This window comes from Gorilla gorilla, chromosome 10 (assembly GCF_029281585.2).
Source record: "Gorilla gorilla gorilla isolate KB3781 chromosome 10, NHGRI_mGorGor1-v2.1_pri, whole genome shotgun sequence".
NCBI classification, from domain to species: domain Eukaryota; kingdom Metazoa; phylum Chordata; class Mammalia; order Primates; family Hominidae; genus Gorilla; species Gorilla gorilla.
Genome location: NC_073234.2, coordinates 78,713,936 through 78,737,509, shown reverse-complemented (window position 1 = coordinate 78,737,509; position 23,574 = coordinate 78,713,936). Strand labels below are relative to the sequence as shown.

The window sequence follows — 23,574 nt, the reverse complement described above, 5'->3', positions numbered from 1 at the left end:
GGACTAAGACATAGAGCATTACAAAGACTCACAACAAAAGGAAAATAGGAATAAAATGTCATGTGTTCCTGACTTGTGTTTGAGTCATATTCAACAGTAGCAAGCCAAGCAGAGTCCCACTCAATTCACCACTGTCGTGAATAAAAACTTCTTGTAGCTGGCACATATGTCATTTCTAAGTATGTGTCTTACTATGTAAAAAATGTATAAGCCTATGTTAAACTTCAGATTTTCTTTTCTTCTTTTTCTTTTTTTTGAAACAGAGTCTCACTCTGTTGCCCAGGCTGGAGTGCAGTGGTGTGATCTCAGCTCACTGCAACCTCCGCCTCCCAGGTTCAAGCAATTCTCCTACCTCAGCCCCGCACCGAATAGCTGGGATTACAGGCGGGCACCACCATACCCAGCTAATTTTTGTATTTTTAGTAGAGACAGGGTGTCACCACATTGGCCAGGCTGGTCTTGAACTCCTGACCGCAGGTAATCCACCTCGGCCTCCTAAAGTGCTGGGATTACAGGCCTGAGTCACCGTGCCTGGCCCAGCATTTCTTAATTACTTTACCCTCTCTTGTTTTATTGCTTCATTTGCTTCTCTGAAGAAAGCAGGTTTCTCATTATCATCAAGGTAACTGCTTCCCCCTGCAGTGTTCATGGGATACTTAGAAAAAAGCCCACTCTGTGTCCTTTATATTTTTATTTTTTCTTAACAGGAAGGCAAATTTGGTTGCATTTTAAACTCAATAATCATCGTTTTAAACATAATTGTAGTATAAACACATAATCCGAACCCTCTTTGACTGAGGAATCACATTCATTTATTCACTCAACAAATGTCTGTTGAGCTCCAGCTGTGTATCTTTAAGTAAAGTTCTCAGGATACAAAAGAACAAGATCCCAGTCAGAGGAACTTACCATCTAGAGGTACAGATGGGCTCACAACCAGGAGATACACTGCAATACGGCAAGTGCTGGGTGAGAGGCAAGGACAGGAAGTTGTGGGAACATTTGGGAAGAGCATCTAACATAATTTGAGGGGACCAGGAAAGGCATTCCAGAGGAAGTGTATTAGTTTCCCATTGCTGCTGTAACAAATTACCAGAAATGTAATGGCTTACAATAACACAAATGTATTAGCTTGCAGTACTGGACATTGAAAGTCCAAGATCAAGGTGTTAGCAGGGCTGCATTCTCTCTGGAGGCTGTAAGCAATAGTCTGTTCTTTGCCTTTTCTGACTTTCAGAGGCTGCCTACATTCCTCATGGCCCCCTACCAGCAATGGCATCACTCTGACCTCTCTGCTTCCATCATCATATCTTCTCTCTCCCTCTGATCTCCCTGCCTCACCCTTGGAAGGGCCTTTGTAATTACACTGGGCCCATTCAGATAATACAAGGATAATTTCCTATCTCAAATTCTGAACCTAATCACAACTGCAAAATCATTTTACCACGTTAGGTAACAGGTTCCAGGGATTGGGATGTGAATGCCTTAGGGGAGCCACTAATCAACCTACTGCAGGAAGTAACCACAGCAGGATATTGGAGAGTTTTCCAAGGAGGGGAAATGTAGAAAAGCATATAAAGACCTAGGGGAAGGGAACTGTGAAACTTTATAGCTTAGTGACTGACGTGGTTTGGATGTGTGTCCACTCCAAATCTCATGCTGAAGTGTGATCCCTAATGTTGGAGATGGACCTAGGGGGAGGAATTTGGGTTATGGGAGCAGATCCCTCATGAATGTCTTGGTGCTGTCCTCATGGTAATGACTGAGTTCTCTATGAGTTCACACGAGAGCTGGTTGTTTAAAAGAGCATGGCACGACACGCATCTCTCTCTCTCTCTCTCTCTTGCTCCCTCTCTTGCCATGTGGTATGCCAGCTCCCCCTCTGCCTTCCACCATGATTGTGAGCTTCCTGAGGCCTCACTAGAAGCTGTGCAGATGTTGACGCCATGCTTGTACAGCCTGCAGAATCGTAGGCCAAATAAACTTCTTTCTAAAATAAATTCCCAACCTCAGGTAACTCTTTATAGCAGTATCTTTGGCTATAAAATAATACAGAAATAATATAATGGCATCTGTATCACCTCATCATATAGAATAAAGTAATACATGTAAAGCTCTAAGAACATTATGTGTTCATTCTGTGTCAGTACATGATGTTAGCCATGGCAATGACAAATAGAGGAAAAAAGAGGAAATCCAGAATAGAGGTTGAAATAGAAAGCAGGGACCAGAACAAGATTGATCTGGTGAGGTCTTGTGGAATTAACCTGAGGGGAATACTTTGATGAATTTTAAGCAGGAATGTGGCATGATTACTTACGTATTTTAGTTGACTGGCTGCCTGGCTAAATGGAAAACAGATTGAGGGAGACAAGACTGGAGGTAGGAGAAGGGCGAGGACAAGAATGAAATGAGGACAGCACTTGCTTTTTGTGCACACCTTAAGGAGGCACCAAAATATTTGGGAATCAAGATAAATGAAATTTTAATGCAATATTTTACAAAATCAAATTAATGCAAAAAAACCATGATGAACAACTTATGAAAATTTAAATAAAGCAGGGTTATTAGGGAGTTCACTGAAAGGATGTTCTAATAATCCAAGTCAGAGATGATGAGAGCCTAAAGCAGAGGGGTAGCCCTGGATATGAAGATAGTTGGACAGACTAAGGAAACCTATGGAAGGAATTGGGTGAGGGGAGGGTCTGGTAATATCTTTTACTGAGAGAGTTACACAAAAGCAGGCAGAAGTTTACCTGGCAGCATGGGCAGAATGTGTCAAGGAGGAAATTCCGTTCTATTTTGCACATATTGAGCTTAAGAAGCCTCTGATTCATTCAAGTGGAGATTCTAGTCAGAAGTTGAAATATGTAACTACAATGAAGCAAAACCTGTTACTTATACACATCCCCAGCTTTTCTATTTCTTATATGTTAACCTCTAAATTTCTTCACTAATGTTTTCTTCCCAGTTCCTGACCAGTTCTTTGGGAAGAAAGAAAAGGATCTTAAAGGACCTAAATTCTTGGGGTATAGAAGCAAATTGGGAGCTAATTTTTGGAAGGGAGAGGACAAGAGAATGTCAGGCATGAGTTAGAGTGACTGATCTTCCCTTTGTCCCTGAACCATTTCCAGATCATTACATTTTTGCTCTCATTGTTTCTTTATGTTCGTGACATCAGCTGTGTCAACCTCTAATCTCTGTTGGTGCTGTCACTTACTGACAACGTGGCCATTTTCTCTTTCTCATCAAAGACTTTGACCCCTTGGATGTGCCACACACTACATCGTAAAATTACCTAAACTCTTTCACTCTTAGTTCATACATTCCAACATACCTCTCTAGAACTTTAATGTTCCAACTCTTCCCTCAAACATTCCTATTATATTGGTTCCTTGAGCTCATAAATACTTAATAGGGCTGGGCGCAGTGGCCTGTAATCCCAGCACTTTGGGAGGCTGAGGTGGGCGGATCACCCGAGGTCAGGAGCTTGAGGCCAGCCTGGCCAACATGGTGAAACCCTGTTTCTACTAAAAATACAAAAATTTGCTGGGCATGGCGGCAGGCACCTGTAATCCCAGCTACTCTGGAGGCTGAGGCAGGAGAATTGCTTGAACCCAGTTGGCAGAGGTTGCAGTGAGCTGAGATCTCACCATTGCACTCCAGCCTGGGCGACAAGAGCCAACAGCAAGGCTCTGTCTCAAAAAAGAAAAAAAAATACTTAATGGCCCTTGATCCCCTTGACTGGATGTCTATCAGCACCTTTCCACCTTACCTCCCACCCCTATTCAGATAACACTAAAGTGATCCGTCTTTTCAGCCATTTTTGTGCCGATATCCTCACTTTCAATGCTGTATCCGAAACAGCCATCATTTGGGGGTCTGATAGTCCCCCAAATCTGAAAGCATAAGAGCAGTCTGTGCACTGCACAAAAGCACCCAGCAAAGGGGACAAATGGGAAAAAACTAAAGCTTTACTCAGAGTCCTGGGGTAGATCTGTCCTGAGCATGTACCTTTCTCTAATTTGCCACATAGTTTAGGGCAGAGGTTTACAAACTATGGACCCCACAGACCAAATCAACCTGCTGCCTATTTTTGTATGGCCCACAAGGTAAGAATTTTTTGTTTTTAAACAGTTGAAAAAAAATCAAACGAAGAGTAATGTTTTGTGACATGAAACGTGTTAAATTCAGATTTCAGTGAACATAAGTGTTACTGGAACACAGCCATGCTCATTTGTTTATATATTATCTGTGGCTGATTTTATACTACAAAGGCAGAGTTGAATAGCTGTGATTGAAACTGTATGGCCTGCAAATCCTAAAATATGTACTATCTGGCTCTTTATAGGAAAAGTTTGCCTACTCCTGGTCTAGCAGGTTTATTGTCTACTTTCTCTGTACTAATACCTGGGCTGTTAAATATTTGCTAGAGAAAATCCATCAATCATATAGATTGGTGCCACAATACAGTCACAATTTCTAACCCCTCCTGAAAAGTCAACATTACCTGGAAACCCTCTAATTTTCCTCGTCAGCTCTCTCTCCTCATTTCTTCAGCCTTTCACTTTTCCTACTCTTCTAAGCCTCCGAAACACTTCACCCCCTCATTTCAAAAGATGCTTCAGTCCTACTTCAAAGTGAAAATAGAAACCATCAGATTAACACTCTCAGTTTCCTGCTCCTGCACCTACAAATTTGCCCACAGCTGCCTTCATCCTTTATTTACTACCTCTTGTTTCAGAAGTGGGAACTTTTCACTCATTTAAAGCAATTTCTTCAACCAGTGCCTTGACAGTTCATTGTATGTGTCAAGTTGACTGGGTTAAGTGATAACACAAATAGCTGATAAAACATTTCTGGGTGTGTCTCTGAAGGTGTTTCCAGAAGAGATTAGCATTCGGCTCAGTAGACTCAGTAAAGATAATCCACCCTTGCCAATGTAGACAGGCACCGTCCAATCCCTTGAGTGCCCAGATGGAACAAAAAGGCAAAGAAAAGGCAAATTCTCACTCTCTTGTGTAGCCAAAACAACCATCATCCCCTGCCTTGGAATATCAGAGTTCCAGGCTCTCAGGACTCACACCAGCAACCCCTATACACATACACTACTTGTCCCCGGCTTTCAGGCTTTTGAACTGAGAGTTACAGCATTGGCTCCCCTGATTCTCAGGCTTTGAGATTCAGACTGAATTACACTATTAGCTTTCTTGGTTCTCCAGCTTGCAAAACAGCGTATCATTCTAATTCTTGTCCTCCATAATCACATGAGCCAATTCCTGTAATAAATCCTCTCATATATCTATCTTTCTATGTATCTTATTAGTTGTAATTCTCTAGAGAACCTTAACTAATACAGATTTTGGTAACAAGAGTGATTCTAGAGGAACAGAATTTTTTAAATGAGTTTTCTGAATTGGTTTTGGGGTTTCTGGAACTGGCTCTTTAATCTGATTAGATCTAAAAATGCTCAGGATCTCATTTCCCGTAGTAAAGAAAGCACTAATAGTCCATGCTGTGAATTGTTTATAGAAATATGCGAAATATCTGCATTGGATATTCCTAATCAACCCCTTACAAGAGGCAAGGAGGTGAGTAACTCTGTATATGATAGCTTCAAATATTTTTGTAAAACTGAAAAATATAATGATGTTGATTGGTTGCTACTAATGCCACTGGATAAAGTAATGAAAGAAAATGATGAGCTCAGGAATTTAAATTCCCAGGTCAAGCACAGCATAAATAACCTAAGAGCTTCTAGGTGTGCCATAAAGGACAGCCTTATTTCCTATAGTGTAGGGTATCTACTGTCAAAGTATAGGCACCGACTGGGAAAGAATGAGATCCTATAAGTTGAAATGGGGACATGTGGGTAGACCCTGATGAACCTGGGGACCTTGAGTCCCTAAATTCTGATTAGTCCTCTTTGCCAGTAGATGAGGTCTTCTCACCCTCAGCAAAGGCCTCCCCAACCCAAATGGACAAAGACAAGTGCCCTGGATGCCTTCCTCTTCTCCAGTGTCCTACAGCCAGTGATTAGCCCTTCTGTCTCTTGAAGCTTAACATTTCCCTGTCTATTGGTTCCTTATCATTAGCATTTTTTTGAGACCAGTATCTGGAGTGAAGTGGTACAATTATGGCTCACTGCAGCTTTGACCTCCTGGGCTCAAGTGATCCTCCCATCTCAGCCTCCCAAGTAGCTGGGTCCACAGGGGTGTGCCACAGCACCAAGCTAGTTTTTTTTATTTTTTACAGAGATAAGGTCTTGCTATGTTTCTCAGGCTGGTCTCGAACTCCCGGGCTCAAGCGATCCTCCCTCCTCGGCCTCCCAAAGTGCTGGAATTACAGGTGTGAACCACTGGACCTGGTCCTCCTTACCATTAGCATTTTGATGATGCTATTATCAGTTGACACAGTTAGTCTCACACTCTCCTCCTTGAAACAATTTGTTCACTTGGTTTCCAGGATATCCCATTTCCAGTTGTCCTCCTTCCTCAATGGGCCACTCCTCCATTGTCTCATTTACTGGTTTCTTCTCATGTCTCCTGCCTATAAACCAGTAGTTTTCAAACTTTATGGTATCAAGACCCCACTTACATTCTTAAAAATTATTAAAGCTCTCAAAGAGCTTTTGGTTATGTGGCTTTTATCTATCAGTTATGATTGTATCAGAAATTAAAGTTGAGACTTGAAAAGAATTATTGATTAATTTGTTTAAGTATGATAATTAGAAACCCACTGCATGTTAACAGAAATAGAATTTTTATGAAAAAATAGCTACATTTTCAAAATCTATGTATAATTTTTATGGAAAAAACTGTTTTTCAAAACAAATTAGTGAGAAAACTGGTATTGTTCTATAGTTTTGAAAATGTATTTACTGTCTAGTGTGGGGCTAGGTTCTGCAAACTACAGCCTATTGGACAAATTCAGACCGCTGCTTGTTTTTATAAATATTTATTGGAATACAACCATGTTCATTAACTTACACAGTATTTGTGGCAGCTTTCTCACTACAATGAAAGAGTTGCATATTTGTGACAAAGAGAGACTATATGGCAGGCAAATCCTAAAATATCAACTATTTGGACTTTCATGGAAAAGGTTTGCCCACTCCTAGTCTAGTTTAAAAGAAGACAGCTGGAGTGTCATTTCTCCTTCTAATTCAATTTATTCTAATGCATTGTTTGGGTTGAAGGATATGAAGAAAATCTGACCCAACTTAGGTAATATATTTGGAAAAATGAAGAGTATTTTAATAGCCTTTTGAAATAATTTTGGATGTTCCCCTTTGATTTTGTACTTGAACTCCAAGTGGTAGTTTCTTGAAGGTCACTTGTAAAGTGCAATCTAAAGCTGTATCAGTAAACTTTTTGTACTCAGTTATGTGAAAATCTATTGTCTATCCTGCACTTTAAATGGCTTTTTTACCCATTCATGATTTTGTAACATTATGCATTGGTCAATTAGAAAATATTAGTTCCCTGAATTATGCAGATTTTTCAAATGTTGACACATCTCATTATATAATATCAAAAAATCACATTTCCTAATATCACTACTGATCTCACCTGACAATATTGGGAAGCTGTCAAGCTTACAGAGGCAAATCTTCCAAAATTTTTGCTTGAAAGTTTAAATGTTATCACTGCCAAAAAATACAGTCAGTTGTTTTCCTTAAAGTGACAAGGTCACTTGGTTTATTTTCTTTCTTTTTTTTTTTTTTTTTTTGAGACGGAGTCTCGCTCTGTCACCCAGCCTGGAGCGCAGTGGCGCGATCTCGGCTCACGGCAAGCTCCGCCTCCCAGGTTCACACCATTCTCCTGCCTCAGCCTCCCAAGTAGCTGGGACTACAGGCACCTGCCACCACACCCGGCTAATTTTTTTGTATTTTTAGTAGAGACGGGATTTCACCATGTTAGCCAGGATGGTCTCAATCTCCTGACCTCGTGATCCGCCCGCCTCGGCCTCCCAAAGTGCTGGGATTACAGGCGTGAGCCACCGCACCCGGCCTACTTGGTTTATTTTCAAGAAAATGTCTGCCAAAAACCCAAGTTTGAATAAACCTAGTTTTTCTGTTAGTTGATTTTCAGATAAAAAAATGTGTTCCATAAAGAAAGTCATCCAGCCTGCAATTCAAACAATGGCACAAGTGTCTTTCCTTGAGCCAATCAAAGTATTTTACTTTGGACCAGAAGTACTTTATGAGAAGTTTCCATGTTTTTACACTGAACGTTGTTAATAAATAGATGTGTAATAAAGGATCATCAGGAATGGTTACTCTCTCCTCAAAAGCATTCTTACATTTTCATTTTAAACTACGAAAGCAATAGTTGGCATTTCATTTTATCTACAAGAGCAACAGTGGTGAAGCATATAATAACTTCTAATTGAGTTTAGTACCACTGTCTTTGATTTATGCTGAAGTGACAGCAATTTACCCACCATTGTTTTTGTATTTCAGTGCGATTGTCAACACAGTAAAAAAAGAAAAAAAAAGGCAGATAATATCTTTGTATGATTATGAAAATGTAGTTTTGACCTCCAGGTTTCCATATAAGAGTCTTAGGGAACCCCATGGGACCACAGATCATACTTTGAGAACAGCTGCTCTAAACATTGAAGTGTCTGTCTCAGAATTTAGTTATTGGATCTTCTCAGTTTGCTCTAAATCCCTAGAAAATTCCATCTAGCCTCATGGCTTTCAATCTTATTTCTATGCTCACAACTCTGAAGTTTATACCTCATATATAAATCAAGAATCATTGTCCTGCAGACTGGATGTCTATAGGTATTTCTAACTTAACATTCCTGAACAGAATCCCTGATGTTATTGTCCTCCCCCAGCTTACTAGTTTTGCCCTTTTTCTCATGTCATCATCTGGCAAAAAAATCCATGAGACTTCTTGATTCTCTTTCTTTCACCTCACATTAAATCTATCAACAAACTTTCTCGTAATTTAGAACCCAGATTCTGACCATTTCTCATCATCTGCACTGCTACTACCCAACTGCCACCATCATGTCTCATCTAGCTTACTGTATCACCTTGCTAAATTGTCTCCCTCCTTCTTTCTTTGGCTGCCTATGTTGTTGTGGGTTTTTTTCCAACATAACAACCAGAGTAATCTTCTTGAAAGGTCAGATCATGTCACTCTGGCTCGAAATATTCGAATGTCTTCCCATCTCACTCAAAATGAAAACCAAACTTCTTACAATGGTGTATTAATTACCTATTGCTGCACAAAAATCAACCCCAAAACATAGTGCCTTGAAACATCATCCCTTTTATTTTTTCATAATTTTATGGGCCAATGCAACTCGAGCTGGACTCAAATGAGATATTCTTCTATTGGTATTGCTGGGAATTACTCATGTGACTGAAATCGTGAGGTAGCTTGACTGGGGCTAGATTTTCTGAAAAATGCACTTACATGCCTGGCGGTTAGTGCTGCTGTTGGTTGGGCCAGATGACTCCAGCATGAAGCCTACTAGCTCAGGCTTTTTTATATGGCAACCTGAAGGCTGTAAGAGAGGGCAAAGCAAATCACAGTGCCAAGCCTGGAGTCAATGTGGTGCTGCAGGATATTTTCTTGACCCCTTTGTAGGACTTGCGACAGAAGTGCCCCTTTAACTCAGCCCACCCTGCTCAACCCCTCACAGGTGGGAGAACTTAGGTGCTGTAAGGAGCAAATTCCACTCCCTCGGGTCTGCTGTGCTCCACTCCTCAGGGGAGGGAGTGCTCAAGTGAGCAAGTGTGGGAACCAGCTGCTTTAGCACCAGCAGGAGCAAACTCCATGCAGGCCCCACGGCAGCATCCAGGTTGGGGTGCCTATGACTCCAAGGCCCCAGAGGGTGTGTTACAATGCTCCCTTAGCTCTGCTGTCTGCAAACAGCAGTGTCACATGGGGCAGCTTCCCTCCACCAGTGAGGGCAAAGGGCCAGTATGACAGCTTTTTTTGGGTACCCGTGCTTAGTGCATCCCGAATTCTTTTCTGGTGCCCAAAAGGAATGAGGTCATACAGATGAACTGAAGCATGGTGAATGTGGAGAATTTTATTGAGTGATGAAAGCAACTCTCAGCGGAGAGGGGAGCTGGAAAGGGGATGGGAAGGGCAGGTTGCTCTCCCCTGAGGTTAAGTCACCTCTCTGTCTCTCTCTTCTGAAGTCAAATTGCCTCTTTCTGACATCCAGCTGCTTTCTCTGAAGTCAACTTGCTTCTTCCCAACATCCAGCCACTTCTCTCCTCCGCCAGCTGAGTCTGGAGTCTTTACAGACACAGGATGAGGTGGGGAAGGCCGTAGATAGCTTTGGAACAGGCAATATTTGATTGGTAGAAAGACATTATTCAGAAAGAACCAATAGGGAGGGAAACAGCAGGCACACAGGGATGGAAGTTCTCACTTTGGGCGCTGGGTTTCAGGCTTTTCACCTGGAAGGTGGGGTTTTGCCAGAGACCCGTCCCTGTCTGCCTAGAATTTCTCTTCCTCCAGCCTCTATCATTGGATCAGTGGGAGGGGTCTAACCAAGTATGGACCAGTGATGTGCCAAGGGCGGGACCATGAGAGCAGCCTGTCTTAAGAGCAGGCACTAAGCAGATGTATTGTCCATTGAGAATCTTGAAACAGTACTAAAACCTACTAAAAATTACTTTGATTTTTATTAGCACAGTGAGCCATTAATTCTAGATAATGGCAATGATAGCATACTCCTTCCTGAAAAATTATTTTGTTGGTTTCGTTTTAGTAATTGTTACAGATACTATTACATTTTATTTTATTTTATGATTATTATTTTTTATGAGATGGAGTCTCACTCTGTTGCCCAGGCTGGAGTGCAGTGGTGCGATCTCAGCTCACTGCAATCTCTGCCTCCTGGTTTCAAGGGATTCTCCGGCCTCAGCCTCCCAAGTAGCTGGGATTACAGGCACTCACCAGCATGCCCCACTAATGTTTTGTATTTTTAGTAGAGATGGGGTTTTACCACGTTGGACAGGCTGGTTTTGAACTCCTGACCTCAAGTGATCTGCCTGCCTCAGCCTCCCAAAGTGCTAGGATTACAGGCGTGAGCCACCAGGCGTGAGGTTAAGAGGTGACTTAACCTCAGGGGAGAGCGACCTGCGCTTCCCATCCCCTTTCCAGTTCCCCTCTCCACTGAGAGTTGTTTTCATCACTCACCTAGCCACATTTTTATTACTTTTTAAATAAACGTTTTATTCTACATGGAAGCTAATTCAGAGAATTTCCAATTATATAGTTGCCTCCAACACACATAGACTCAGCTACCTGTGTTGGTTGCAAAATTACGTTTTCAACGTTTATGAATAATTTGAGCTCCCTTGGATCCTGTCTCCAATCCCCATAGCACTACCTATTCCTGAATTTATACAGTAGACTCTAAATTAGAAATCAGGCTGGGCACAATGACTCGTGCCTGTAATCCCAGCAGTTTGGGAGGCTGAGGTAGGAGGATTGCTTGAGCCAAAGAGTCAAAGTTCAGATGGTTAGGCAGACAGAAAAGCCATTAAATAAGTCAATGTGCTTTTTAGTGATTATTTGCTCTTTATATTTTACTGGCAGTATTGTAAAAAAGTTGAATAGAAGAACATTTTTACTATATTTCTTTTCTGATCATTATTATGATTCATTTCATTTTATGATTATTTCTGAGAATCATTTTTTCATGTCAAAGAGGGAGTTGTTAAAAATTATCTGCTTGGAAGATGAAAAAATTTCTGGAAATAGATGCTGGTGATGGTTGCCAACAATGTAAATGTATTTAATGACACTGAATTGCACACTTAAAAGAGGCTAAAATGACAAATTGTATGCCATGTATATTTTACCACAATTTAAAAAAAACCTGCTTGGGCCACACTCCAGAGTATTAAATTGGAATATCTGGGGGTGGGACCTAGGTATCTTTTATATTTGTTATTTGTAAGTTTACTTTGAAAGTAGTAAAGAACAGAATAAGTACTGAGAAAATGGGATTTGTGATGGAGAGGGCAGATCTGAAAATTTTCTAAAAAAAGAAAAAGCCACAAAAACAGCTTAAAATAATGAGAAAGGAGATGATAAAGATGGAGAAGAGTAAAAAAAAAAAAATCAAATGTAATAAGTATAGGATTGCCTGAGGAGCAAATGAGAACAATGGGAACAGAAACGAAAATCAAAGATGTAACTGAGGAAAATGTGGCTGAGAGAAAAAAAAAAGCAAACAACCAATTTGAGCCTATAAATTAGAAAAGCTTGCTGTATTTTAGGCAAAGTCAGTAACAGGGGACTCATATCTTTATAGAGCCTAAAGAGAATGATGGTTTATTTTGCATTACCAATAAATTTTGGTTAAAAAAATTGTTCTGTGGGTCAAATGTACTAGGTATACCACTGGTATGTATACAAGGTAGCATACTTCACTTGGAACGATTATGGAAACAATCTACCGTAAAGCCTTATGAAATAGGTGACCACAGGTGGGACGCAGTGGCTCACCTCTGTTATCCCAGCACTTTGGGAGGCTGAGGTGGGCAAATGGCTTGAGCCCAGGAGTTCAAGACCAGCCTGAGCAACATGACAAAACACTGTATCTACAAAAAATACAAAAATTAGCTGGCTGTGGTGACATGCACTTGAGTCCCAGCTACTTGGGAGGCTGAGGTGGGAGGATCACCTGAGCCTGGGAGATCAAGACTGCAGTGAGCCATGATTGCACCACTGCACTCCAGCCTGGGTGACAGAGTGAGACTGTGTCTAAAAAAACAAAAAGTGACCACATATCCTACTGCCCGCTCACTTTAGTGTCTTCCTGGATTTTTCATTTTAAATAAAATATGATTATCATTTTAAATAAAATATAATAATGCAATAGATGCATTTTAATAATCTGAGATGATTTTGGTAAGTCTTCACTTTATACTTCCAGCTTCTGTCACGGTGTCTTCTAGTAGTATGAGAGATGTAAGTGCACCAAACAGAGACTTCAGCTACGCACATGTTAAATCTTAAATGTGATCAGGTTATCAGTCTTTCCCCAGCCCTTTCCAGACATAAAATAACTTATGCTCCATTTTGAAGATACCCATTCAGGGAATCTGTGAATATAGAAAAGTTCACTTGGACATGAGCAGTGAGGATCAGCTGAAGTTGGTCTCAGGTGGCAGTGAGTGAAGTAATTAATTAACACAGCTGTTCCTTCCAGCCACTTAGTTTATCAGCCAGTTGTGCCATGACCTGTGCCTGGCATGTGTTTTAGCTTGCAAGATGCACATATCCACCAGTCTGCCAGTCCCTGGAGATGAGTGAGAAATATAATAAATTGTTGGTTGGAAGTGCATTGGTTAGAGGTACATGAGATACATGCAGGGAATAAAGGTGGCACAGTCCTACTATAAAAGTATATTGAGAAGTCTGGGATTTTTTTTTTTTTTTGAAATGAAGTTTCGCTCTTGTTGCCCAGGCTGAAGTGCAATGCTGCGATCTGGGCTCATTGCAACCTCTGCCTCCCGGGGTCAAGTGATTCTCCTGCCTCAGCCTCCTGAGTAGCTGGGAATACAGGCATGCATGACCACGCCCAGCTAATTTTGTATTTTTAGTAGAGACGGGATTTCTCCATCTTGGTCAGGCTGGTCTTGAACTCCTGACCTGAGGTGATCTGCCCACCTCAGCCTCCCAAAGTGCTGGTATCACAGGCGTGAGCCACCACACCTGGCCAGGAATTTTTAGTACTATGTTTTGTCATTCATTGCACAATTCACATATAAAATGGCTTAGTTATACTATTGAGTGGTAATGCATTTTTATTTTATAATAAGCCTTTTTAGCAATAATGTACTTAAAAATAATGTAAGCAATTGTATTAGTCTGTTAAGGTTGCTGTAACAAAGTACCCACAATGTGGGTGGCTTAAAGAACATAAATTCATTGTCTCACAGTTCTGAAGGCTGGAAGTCCAAAATCAAGGTGTCAGTGGGATTGGTTCCTTCTGAGGGCTATGAAAGAGAATCTGTTCCATGCTTCTGCCCTAGCTTCTGGTGAATTGCTGGCAAACTTTGGCATTCCATGGCTTGCGAAACTATCATCCCAATTCTCTGCCATTATTTTCACGTGGCATTTCCCTTGTGTTCATATCTGTGTCCAAATTTCTCTCTTTTTGTAAGGACACCGTCACATAATTACTTTTTGTAAGGACACGGTCACATTGGATTAGAGGGGCACTCTACTCCAGTATTACCTCATCTTAACTAATTAAGCCTAAAATGACCCTATTCCCAAATAAGATCATATTCTGCAATACTGGTGCTAGGACTTTAATATACAAATTTGTGGGGGTGGGGTGGGGCACAATTCGACCCATAACATACATGTTTAATGAAAAAATTACTGTGTTTCCATTTCTTAAGAACATTAATGGTGGACGTGTTATTTGAACAGCATGTTTGCCACTATTTACATCCACCATAGGGACCATAGTAATATCACTGACTACTGAAAATCCAAAATAAACAAATCAGTTAAAGAAACATTGGCTTCTACTTTAAAAGTGAATACTTAATTTTAAAAGACTGTACCCAGAGACAAAAATTTAAAATATGAAGATGTATAAAGCCTATTTACATATCACTTTGTGAAGCACACCTTTGGATTAGATCAAAGTTTCAATTAATTTTGCCCATTTTTATTGAAACTTCTTTTGTGCACTTATGAAAAGTGAAGCAATAGCTATTAAGGTGTTGGCTCCATTAGCAGAAGGAAAGGCTTTGCAAACAGTTAAATGGTGGCTGTTTTTTTTTCCAGTGTTATCAGATACTTAAAACAGAATATCAGTTAATTTCAGTAATAGAGTTTCTTCATCCAATTTTTAGAATCAAAACAAATCTTTTGGAAGGCCATTATTCTGCCTAAAGTGAAATATCTAACATTATTGTAAAGGCTTTTGTAAATTCCGTTTAAAAATCTTTCAGGGCTGGGTGTGGTGGCTCACGCCTATAATCCCAGTACTTTGGGAGGCCAAGGTGGGAGGATCACTTGAGCCCAGAAATTCAAGACCAGCCTAGACAACACAGTGAGACCTCATCTCTACAAAAAATTAAAAAATTAGGAATGGTGGTGTGCACCTATAGTCCCAGCTACTTGGGAGGCTGAGCTGGGAGGATCACTTGAACTGGGGAGGTTGAGGCTACAGTGAGCTGTGGTCATGCTACTGCACTCCAGCCTGGGCTGCAGAGCAAGACCCTGTCTCAAACAAACAAACAAACAAAAACAAAACAACAACAACAAAAAAAAAACTTTTAGCATTGAATGGTGGCACAGCTGCTGCAGCCTGTGGGGTGAGAGGAGTACGTGGAGCAGCTGGTAGGATGCTGCCTCTGCCCTGGCTGGTTCATCCCCTCTGGCCCCCATTCTGGCCACAACTCCGGCATTGGCCCCAGTGGGCTTAACTAGAAGAAGGAAGCACATTAAACATTGCTGTTAATAATTACTTATTGACAGTAAAAAGAGTAACAGGTGAAGATTTTTGGATTCATTCTAAAATTTTTTTTTTTTTTTGAGACAGAGTCTCACTTTGTCACCCAGGCTAGAGTGCAGTGGCGTGATCTCGGCTCACTGCAAGCTCTGCCTCCCAGGTTCACACCATTCTCCTGCCTCAGCCTCCCAAGTAGCTGGGACTACAGGCACCTGCCACCACACCCGGCTAATTTTTTATATTTTCAGTAGAGAAGGGGTTTCACCATGTTCGCCAGGATGGTCTCGATCCCCTGACCTCGTGATCTGCCCGCCTCGGCCTCCCAAAGTGCTGGGATTACAGGCTTGAGCCATTGCACCTGGCCTCTTTCTAGAATTTTAAATAGTTAACTAGCCTGGGTGCAGTGGCTCATGCCCGTAATCTCAGAAATTTGGGAGGCCAAGGCAGGAGGATCACTTGAGCCCAGGGGTTCAAGGCTTCAGTGAACTATGATAGTGCTACTGCACAATCTCAGTTCTTTTTTTTTTTTAAATAATCAGTTATATATTAAGAGTTTGGATGTTAGATATAACCTCATAAGTGAAGTTGGCACATACTATAGTGTAAAACTGCTTCAGAAATAACTTAATCTCATTTACTTAAACCTTATGTTTGATGATACTGGGCCTGAAGGAGGAGAATTTTTCTTTCTTTTTTTTTTTTTTAACAGAGTTTTGCTCTGTTGCCCAGGCTGGACTGTAGCGGTATAATCTTGGATCACTGCAACCTCCACCTCCCGGGTTCAAGCAATTCTCCTGCCTTAGCCTCTCGAGTAGCTGGGATTACAGGCATGCGCCACCATCCCTGGCTAATTTTTGTATTTTTAGTAGAGACAGGGTTTCACCATGCTGGCCAGGCTGGTATTGAACTCCTGACCTTAGGTGATCCACCTGCCTCGGCCTCACAAAGTGCTGGCATTACAGGCATGAGCCACTGCTCCCAGCCAAGGTGGAGAATTGATTGGCAAAGCACTAAATGAGAACACAACTCTGAAATACCTAAGAATGACTGGAAACAAGATTAAAAATAAGAGTGGAATATTTTTTGCTGCAATGCTGCAAATTAATTCATCCTTAGAGAAAGTAGGTCTGGGTTACTGTGATCTGGGAATGCAAAGTGTGATAGCATTTGCTACGATACTAACTCAAAACAAAGCAATTAAGGGAATAAACCTAAACTGACCTATGCAGTATGGCAAACAGAAAGAGTCCACAGCCCACGTAGGCCATATGTTGAAAGAAAATAACTGCCTTGTTCAACTACACATGTGTAAGCATAATATAAAAAACTGTAGTATACAACAATTACATGTTATTCAATGTATCTTAACAGTAGCCTATGCTACCTTGATGTCAGCTGCAATCAAATATCTCAGGATGGAATTATGTATCTAGCTCATGTAAAAGCAATATTACCCTAGAAGCAGTAGATTTTTCTTTTAACAGAATAGAAAATGCAGGAGCTAAGTATCTCCAAGAAATTCTTACTTTACACAATGGGAGTTTTAAAGCATCGTCAGTAGTCAGCAACAACATAGAGAAGGACTTGCACTTTCACAATCAATGAAAACGAATCCCACATTTTCTAATATCTACATTAGAGAAACAAATTTAGCCTGGGCAACATAGCAAGACCGCATCTCTACAAAAAAATTGCAAAAATTAGCTGGCCATGGTAGTGTGTGCCTGTAGTCCTACTTGGGTGGCTGAGGTGGTAGGATCACCTGAGCCCAGGGAGGTCAAGGCTGGAAGTGAGCTGCGATGATGCCACTGCACTCCAGACTGAGCAACGTGAGACCCTGTCTCAAAAACAAATTTGATGAGGCTACAGGTGTATCATGTTCAGACATAATTCAAATAGGCCATCTAAAAACAGACAGTAGGCCAGGTGAACTGGTTCATGCCTGTAATCCCAGCACTTTGGGAGGCCGAGACAGGCAGATCACTTGAGGCCAGGAGTTCGAGACCAGCCTGGCCAATATGGGGAAACTCTGTCTCTACTGAAAATACAAAAATTAGCTGGTCATGGTGGCACGCACCTGTAGTCCCACCTACTCAGGAGGCTGAGGCACAAGAATTGCTTGAACCCAGGAGGCGGAGGTTGAAGTGAGCTGAGATCACACCACTATACTCCACCTGGGCGACAGAGCGAGACTCTGTCTCACAAATAAATAAATAAATAAATAAACAAAAGCAGATAACACAGATGTGGAGTTATTTGTGGTGGATGGACGCTCACAGAAGTCTCCAATGACCTTAAAAAACATTATTGTTGAACTCCAACTTATGGAGAAGTTTAGAGTCTCTCATCTAATGCAGATTTTGCTCTTGTTCCAGTAAGTCAACACCTAGGAAAAAGAAGATATAAAATCATTTTTTTTTTTTTTGAGATGGAGTCTTGCTCTGTTGCCCAGGCTGGAGTACAGTGGCACAATCTTGACTCACTGAAACCTCTGCCTCCAGGGTTCAAGCGATTCTCCTCCCTTGGTCTCTTGAGTAGCTGGGATTACAGGCACGTGCCACCACACTCAGCTAAATAAAATCATTTTTATACATTTGTCTTATTGCTTTCACAGAGATTTTTATAGCTTATTAAATTTTTCTTTCATAAATTAAAACAAGTTACTTTTATCAAATGTATAAAAGGTAATCACTATATTAAAGTTTGTATAACTGTCCATTGTGGGAAAAAGAAAGCTTTCAGCACTGAAACATAATTTTTGCAAAAATTATTCATCCAAACACAGACGCTGGTGAGTCACAGAATCATGGTAAAGACAATGATCCTAATGAATTAAGAAATCTGTGGAGCAAAGTGTACTTAGAATTGGTTTTGGTGCACAAAGTTATGAATTTTGTGCAGACACATACTTCATAAAAAGAGCTAAAGATGCAAATAAGCACATGAAAAGATGTTCAATATCATTAATCACTAGAGAAGTACAAATGAAAACCACAGTGAGATAACACTATATAATCTGTACTAGTCTGCTTGGCTATCACAACGGAATACCACAGAATGGACTGCAACAGGAATTTATTTTCTCACGTTTCTGGAGGCTGGAAGTCCAAAATTAAGAACCAGTATGTTGGTTTCTAGGGAGGCCTCTTTTCCTGGCTTACAGGTGGTGCCTTCTTGCTGTGGCCTCACGTGGCCTTTCCTCTGTGCACGTGAATTCCTGGTGTTTCTTCCTCTTATAAAGATGCCAGTTCTGTTGGATTACAGCCCCATGTGATGTCATTTAACCTAAATTACCTCCTGAAAGGCCCTCTCTCTAAATACAGTCACATTGAGGGTTAAGATTTCAGCATATGTATTTTGAGGAGGACACAACTGAGTTCATAACAACACCTAAAATTTAAAAAAACAAAACAAAAAAATGAAAATACAAAATGCTGGCTAAAATACAGAGCAACTAGAACTCCCATACATTGCTAATGGAGATCCAAATAATATAACCATTTTAGAAAACAGTTTGGCAGTTTCTTATAAAGCTAAATATACCATTAACCCAGCAATCCCAGTCCTATGTGATTACCCAAAATAAGTGAAAACTTATATTCATACAAAGATTTCTGCATGAATATTTATAGCACCTTTATTTATAGTAGGCCCAAATTGGAAATAACCAAAATGTTCTTTGGCTTGTGAATGAAAAAAAAAAAAAATATATATATATATATATATATATATATATATATATATATATATGCGCTACATCCACACAATGGCATACTGCTTAATAAAAAGAAACAAATTTGTTTGTCCATTCACCTATTGATAGACATTTGGGTTGGATTCAGTTTGGGGCTATTATAAATAAAGTTGCTATAAATACTCAGATTTAAATTCTTACGTGGATATGTGTTTTCATTTCCTTTGGATAAACCTAGGAGTGGAATTGCTGGGTTGAACTATATGTTTAACTTTATAAGAAATTGTTAAACTATTTTCCAAAATTCCCATACCATTTGCGTTCTCATCAGCAATCCATGAGTCCTAGTAGATTCACGTTCTCCCCAACATTTGATGTTATCCGTCTTTTTAATATTAGCCACTCTAATGGATGGGCAGTGGTATCTTATTGTGATTTAAATTTGCATTTCCATGATGACTTAAGATAATGGACTTTTTTTGTTTTTTTTTTTTTTTGCTATTCATATATTTTCTTTTGTAAAGTGTCTTTCAGATCTTTTGCTCAGGTTTTTTTTTTCTTAAAGCTGGAGTCTTACTATATTGCCCAGGCTGGAGTGCAATAGTTATTCACAGGTGTGAGGATAGTGCACTACAGCCTCAGACTCCTAGCCTTAAGCAATCCCCCAACCTCAGCCTGCTGAGCAGCTGGGACTACAGGCGTGTGCTACCATGCCTGGCTTTTTGCTCAGTTTTAAGAACTGGTTTCTTTGTCTTTGTGAATTGTAAGAGTTTTGGATATAAGCTCTTTATCAGTATATACATGTATGACAAATATTTTCTCTGTGACTCACCTTTCATTTTCTTGGTTGTATTTTTCAGAGCAAGAGTTCTCATTTTGATAAAGTCCTATGTATTCATTTATTTCTTTTATAGCACATGCTTTTTATGTTCTATCTAAGAAATCTTTACCTATGCCAAGGTCACACATTTTTATAACTTTTAACATTTACATTTAATTCTGTGACCCATTTCAAGTTAAGTTTTGTGAAATGAAGATTAAGGATTAAGCTTCATTTTTTTTCCCTCTTGTCTTAATCTGTTTTGTGTTCCTGTGAAGAAATACCTGAGACTGGGAAATTTATAAAGAAAAGAGGTTTATTTTGCTTATGGTTCTACAGGCTGTACAAGACACATGGCACCAACATCTGCATCTGGTGTGGACCTCAGGCTACTTCCATTCATGGCGGAAGGTGAAAGGGAGCTGGTGTTGCGGAGATCACATAGAAAGAGAGGAGGAAAGAGAGAGAGGGATAAGGTACCAGGCTCTCTTTAAGAACCAGCTTTCTTAGGAATTAATAGAGTGAGAACTCACTTACCCCCAAGGAATGGCACTAATCTATTCATGAGGGATCTGCCCCATGACTCAAACACTTCCCATTAGGCCACCTCCAACCTTGGGGATCAAATTTCAACATGAGATTTGCTGGGGACAAACAACCCATATCCAAACTGTAGAACTTCTGAATAACCAGTTCTTCCAGTATCATTTGTTGAAAAAGATTATTCCTTTCACATTGAAATACCTTGGCATCTTTGTCGAAAATCAATTGGCCATGTATATGTATAGTTCTATTTCTGCCTTTTATTCTGCTTACATCTATATTCCATATATATAAATATATAGGTTATATAAATATATGGAATATATATAGAATATATGTATATATATGCATACCATATATGGAGTATATATAGAATATATATATGTGTATATTCTATATATATATGTGTATATATGCACATGTCATATATCATATATATTCTATATATACTCCATATACATACATATTATTCTATGTATATTCCATATATTCATATAATGAATGCCAAGATTTACTATAAAGCTACAAAAATTAAGAAAGTGTGCATGCCAATACATACTTTCTTAATTTTTATAGCTTTATAGTAAGTCTTGAAATCAGTAAGTCCTACAAATTTGTTCTTCTAGACCATAATATTTTTAATACAGAAAATATTCTTTCTACAGATTCTGAGGTACTTGGGAAATTCAGAGAAAATTTTGCTAAATGGAAGATATTATAAATTTTATTTTTTATTGATATGTAAAATACTTTGAGCTCAAATATTTTCAGAAGTAAAGATTTTTAACCTCCATTCATATTATCTTTTGTGTGTGTGCGTGTGTGTTTGTGTGTGTGTGTGTGTGTGTGTGTGTGTGTGTGTGTGTGTGTGTAGAGATGGGGTCTCACTATGTTGCCCAGGCTGGTGTCAGATTTCTGGCCTCAAGCAATCCTCTTGCCTTGGCCTTCCAAAGTGCTGGGGATTACAGGCATGAGCCACCATGCCTGGTCCATAGTATCTTTGTTTAAAAAAGATTTTTTTTTCAAGATAAACCATCTTAAGTTGTCTCTAGGGTTTGTAAGAATAATTTATCAAATTGTAGCTGCAGTAAAATTATTGGATTTATCAATTTCACTCTTTCCGTTATAAAATATATTCAAAGAATGAATCTATTATGATGGAATTCAATTTTTGTCAATTTTACATTCTCGTTAAATGTTCTATTTTTTCTTTGCTTTCATAGAGGTAATTTTAATGTCTTCCTGTTTGAAAGCTTAGTTTTAATAATCAGAATTTGCTAAAACTTAAAAAGGTGAAGTCTTTTGATGCTCCAATGTTTTAATTAAATTTTGCAACTGATTTTGAACAAAATTAAATCCAAATAGAGAGTACTAGTTTGCAAAATTTCAGTACCATTATAAAACACTTAGATTGGTTCACAAAATAATTATTAAAAGGCTCATTTAAAAAATCTTATTGATATTTGAGAACAAAGAGAAAGTACATACTGTAATGCTAAAGTTTTTGGTTGCTGTATTCAATATCAGCTTTATTTTTTTTTATCTTGCTCTGTTACCCAGGCTGTAGTGCACTGGTGCGATCTCAGCTCACTGTAACCTCTGCCTCCCAGGTTCAAGCAATTCTCATGCCTCAGCCTCCCAAGTAGCTAGGACTACAGGCATGTGTCACCATGCCTGGCTAATTTTTGTATTTTTAGTAGAGATGGGATTTCACCATGTTGCCTAGGCTGGTCTCGAACTCCTGGCCTCAGGTGATCCTCCAGCCTCGGCTGGGATTATAGGCATGACTCACTGCACCTGGCCCAATATCAATTTTATAACAATAGTTTTTTTTTTTTTTGAGATGAAGTCTGACTCTATCGCCCAGGCTGGAGTGCAATGGCGCGATCTCGGTTCACTGCAACCTCCACCTCCCTGGTTCAAGTGATTCTCCTGCCTCTGCCTCCCGATAACAAAAGTTTTGTAGTCAGTTTTTCTGAATGGATAGATAGAGAGAGAGATGGATAGATAGATAGGTGGACAGATAAATATAGATATTTGTCTTTTATAACTACAATAAAAAAATAGAAATAGAGACAGTGTCTCACTATGTTGCTCACATTGGTTTCAAACTTCTAAGCTGAAGTGATCCTCCTGCCTTGGCCTCCCAAAGTGCTAGGATTACAGGCATGAGCCACCAAACCCAGACATAACCACAATTTTTTGATAACTACATATTTCTATTGGTAGAATATAGCAACTTGTTTGTACACAATTATCAATTATGTATGTTTTGCAACCAATTCCAAGTGCGTTTATGCCTCATAAGTTTCTTAATTTAGTAGCCACCATTTTTTCCTTAGTGCTATGCTTCTTTTAGATAGACACACACACATACATATGCATATATTATTAAAGTCAAGTTTATTAAAGTAAAATTTACACCCAGTAAAAATCATCCCTTTTAGGTACACGGTTATATGAGATTTTATAAATGTATGTAGTTATGTAATGCCCGTCACTTTGAAGATTTGGAATATTTTCACCACTGCTAAAGTACTTGAATCAGATTATGTGTAGCTATTTTATTCGTAATAGCTAGAAACTGGATCCAACCCACATGTCCATTAGTAGGTAAATGGATAAACAAACTGTAGTGTGACATAGTCATTCAAAGTAACACTATTCAGAAATAAAAGGGAATTATGGTTGCACGTCTCAATATGGATGAATCACAAAAAAATTTTGCTGAACAAAAGACCAGACACAAAAGAGTACATATTATATGATTATACATTGTCTAGAAAAGGTGCAGTTGATGAAGTCAACAACTCTAAATTAAGTAGTTAAATGCAGCCCTCAAAAAGAGAAATGTTATGAAAAATATGCTAAAACACCATGTTAGTAAAAAACATATTCTTCACAAAAGCACCAGTCACACTATATAAGAGACAGAGGGCTGAGCACAGTGGCTCACGCCTGTAATCTCAGCACTTTGGGAGACCGAGGTAGGTAATCACTTGAGGTCAGGAGTTCCTGACCAGCCTGGCCAACATAGTGAAACTCCATCTCT

General features: G+C 39.6%; 1 long non-coding RNA gene and 1 pseudogene across 1 annotated transcript in view; both read left to right on the top strand.

The window, feature by feature from the left end:
* Window positions 1-23,574, top strand: part of LOC134756572 (uncharacterized) — a 46,175-nt gene that overhangs the window by 12,621 nt on the left and 9,980 nt on the right. The window lies entirely within an intron of this gene.
* On the top strand, window positions 13,122-18,739 carry LOC101137657 (leucine-rich repeat-containing protein 34-like; annotated as a pseudogene).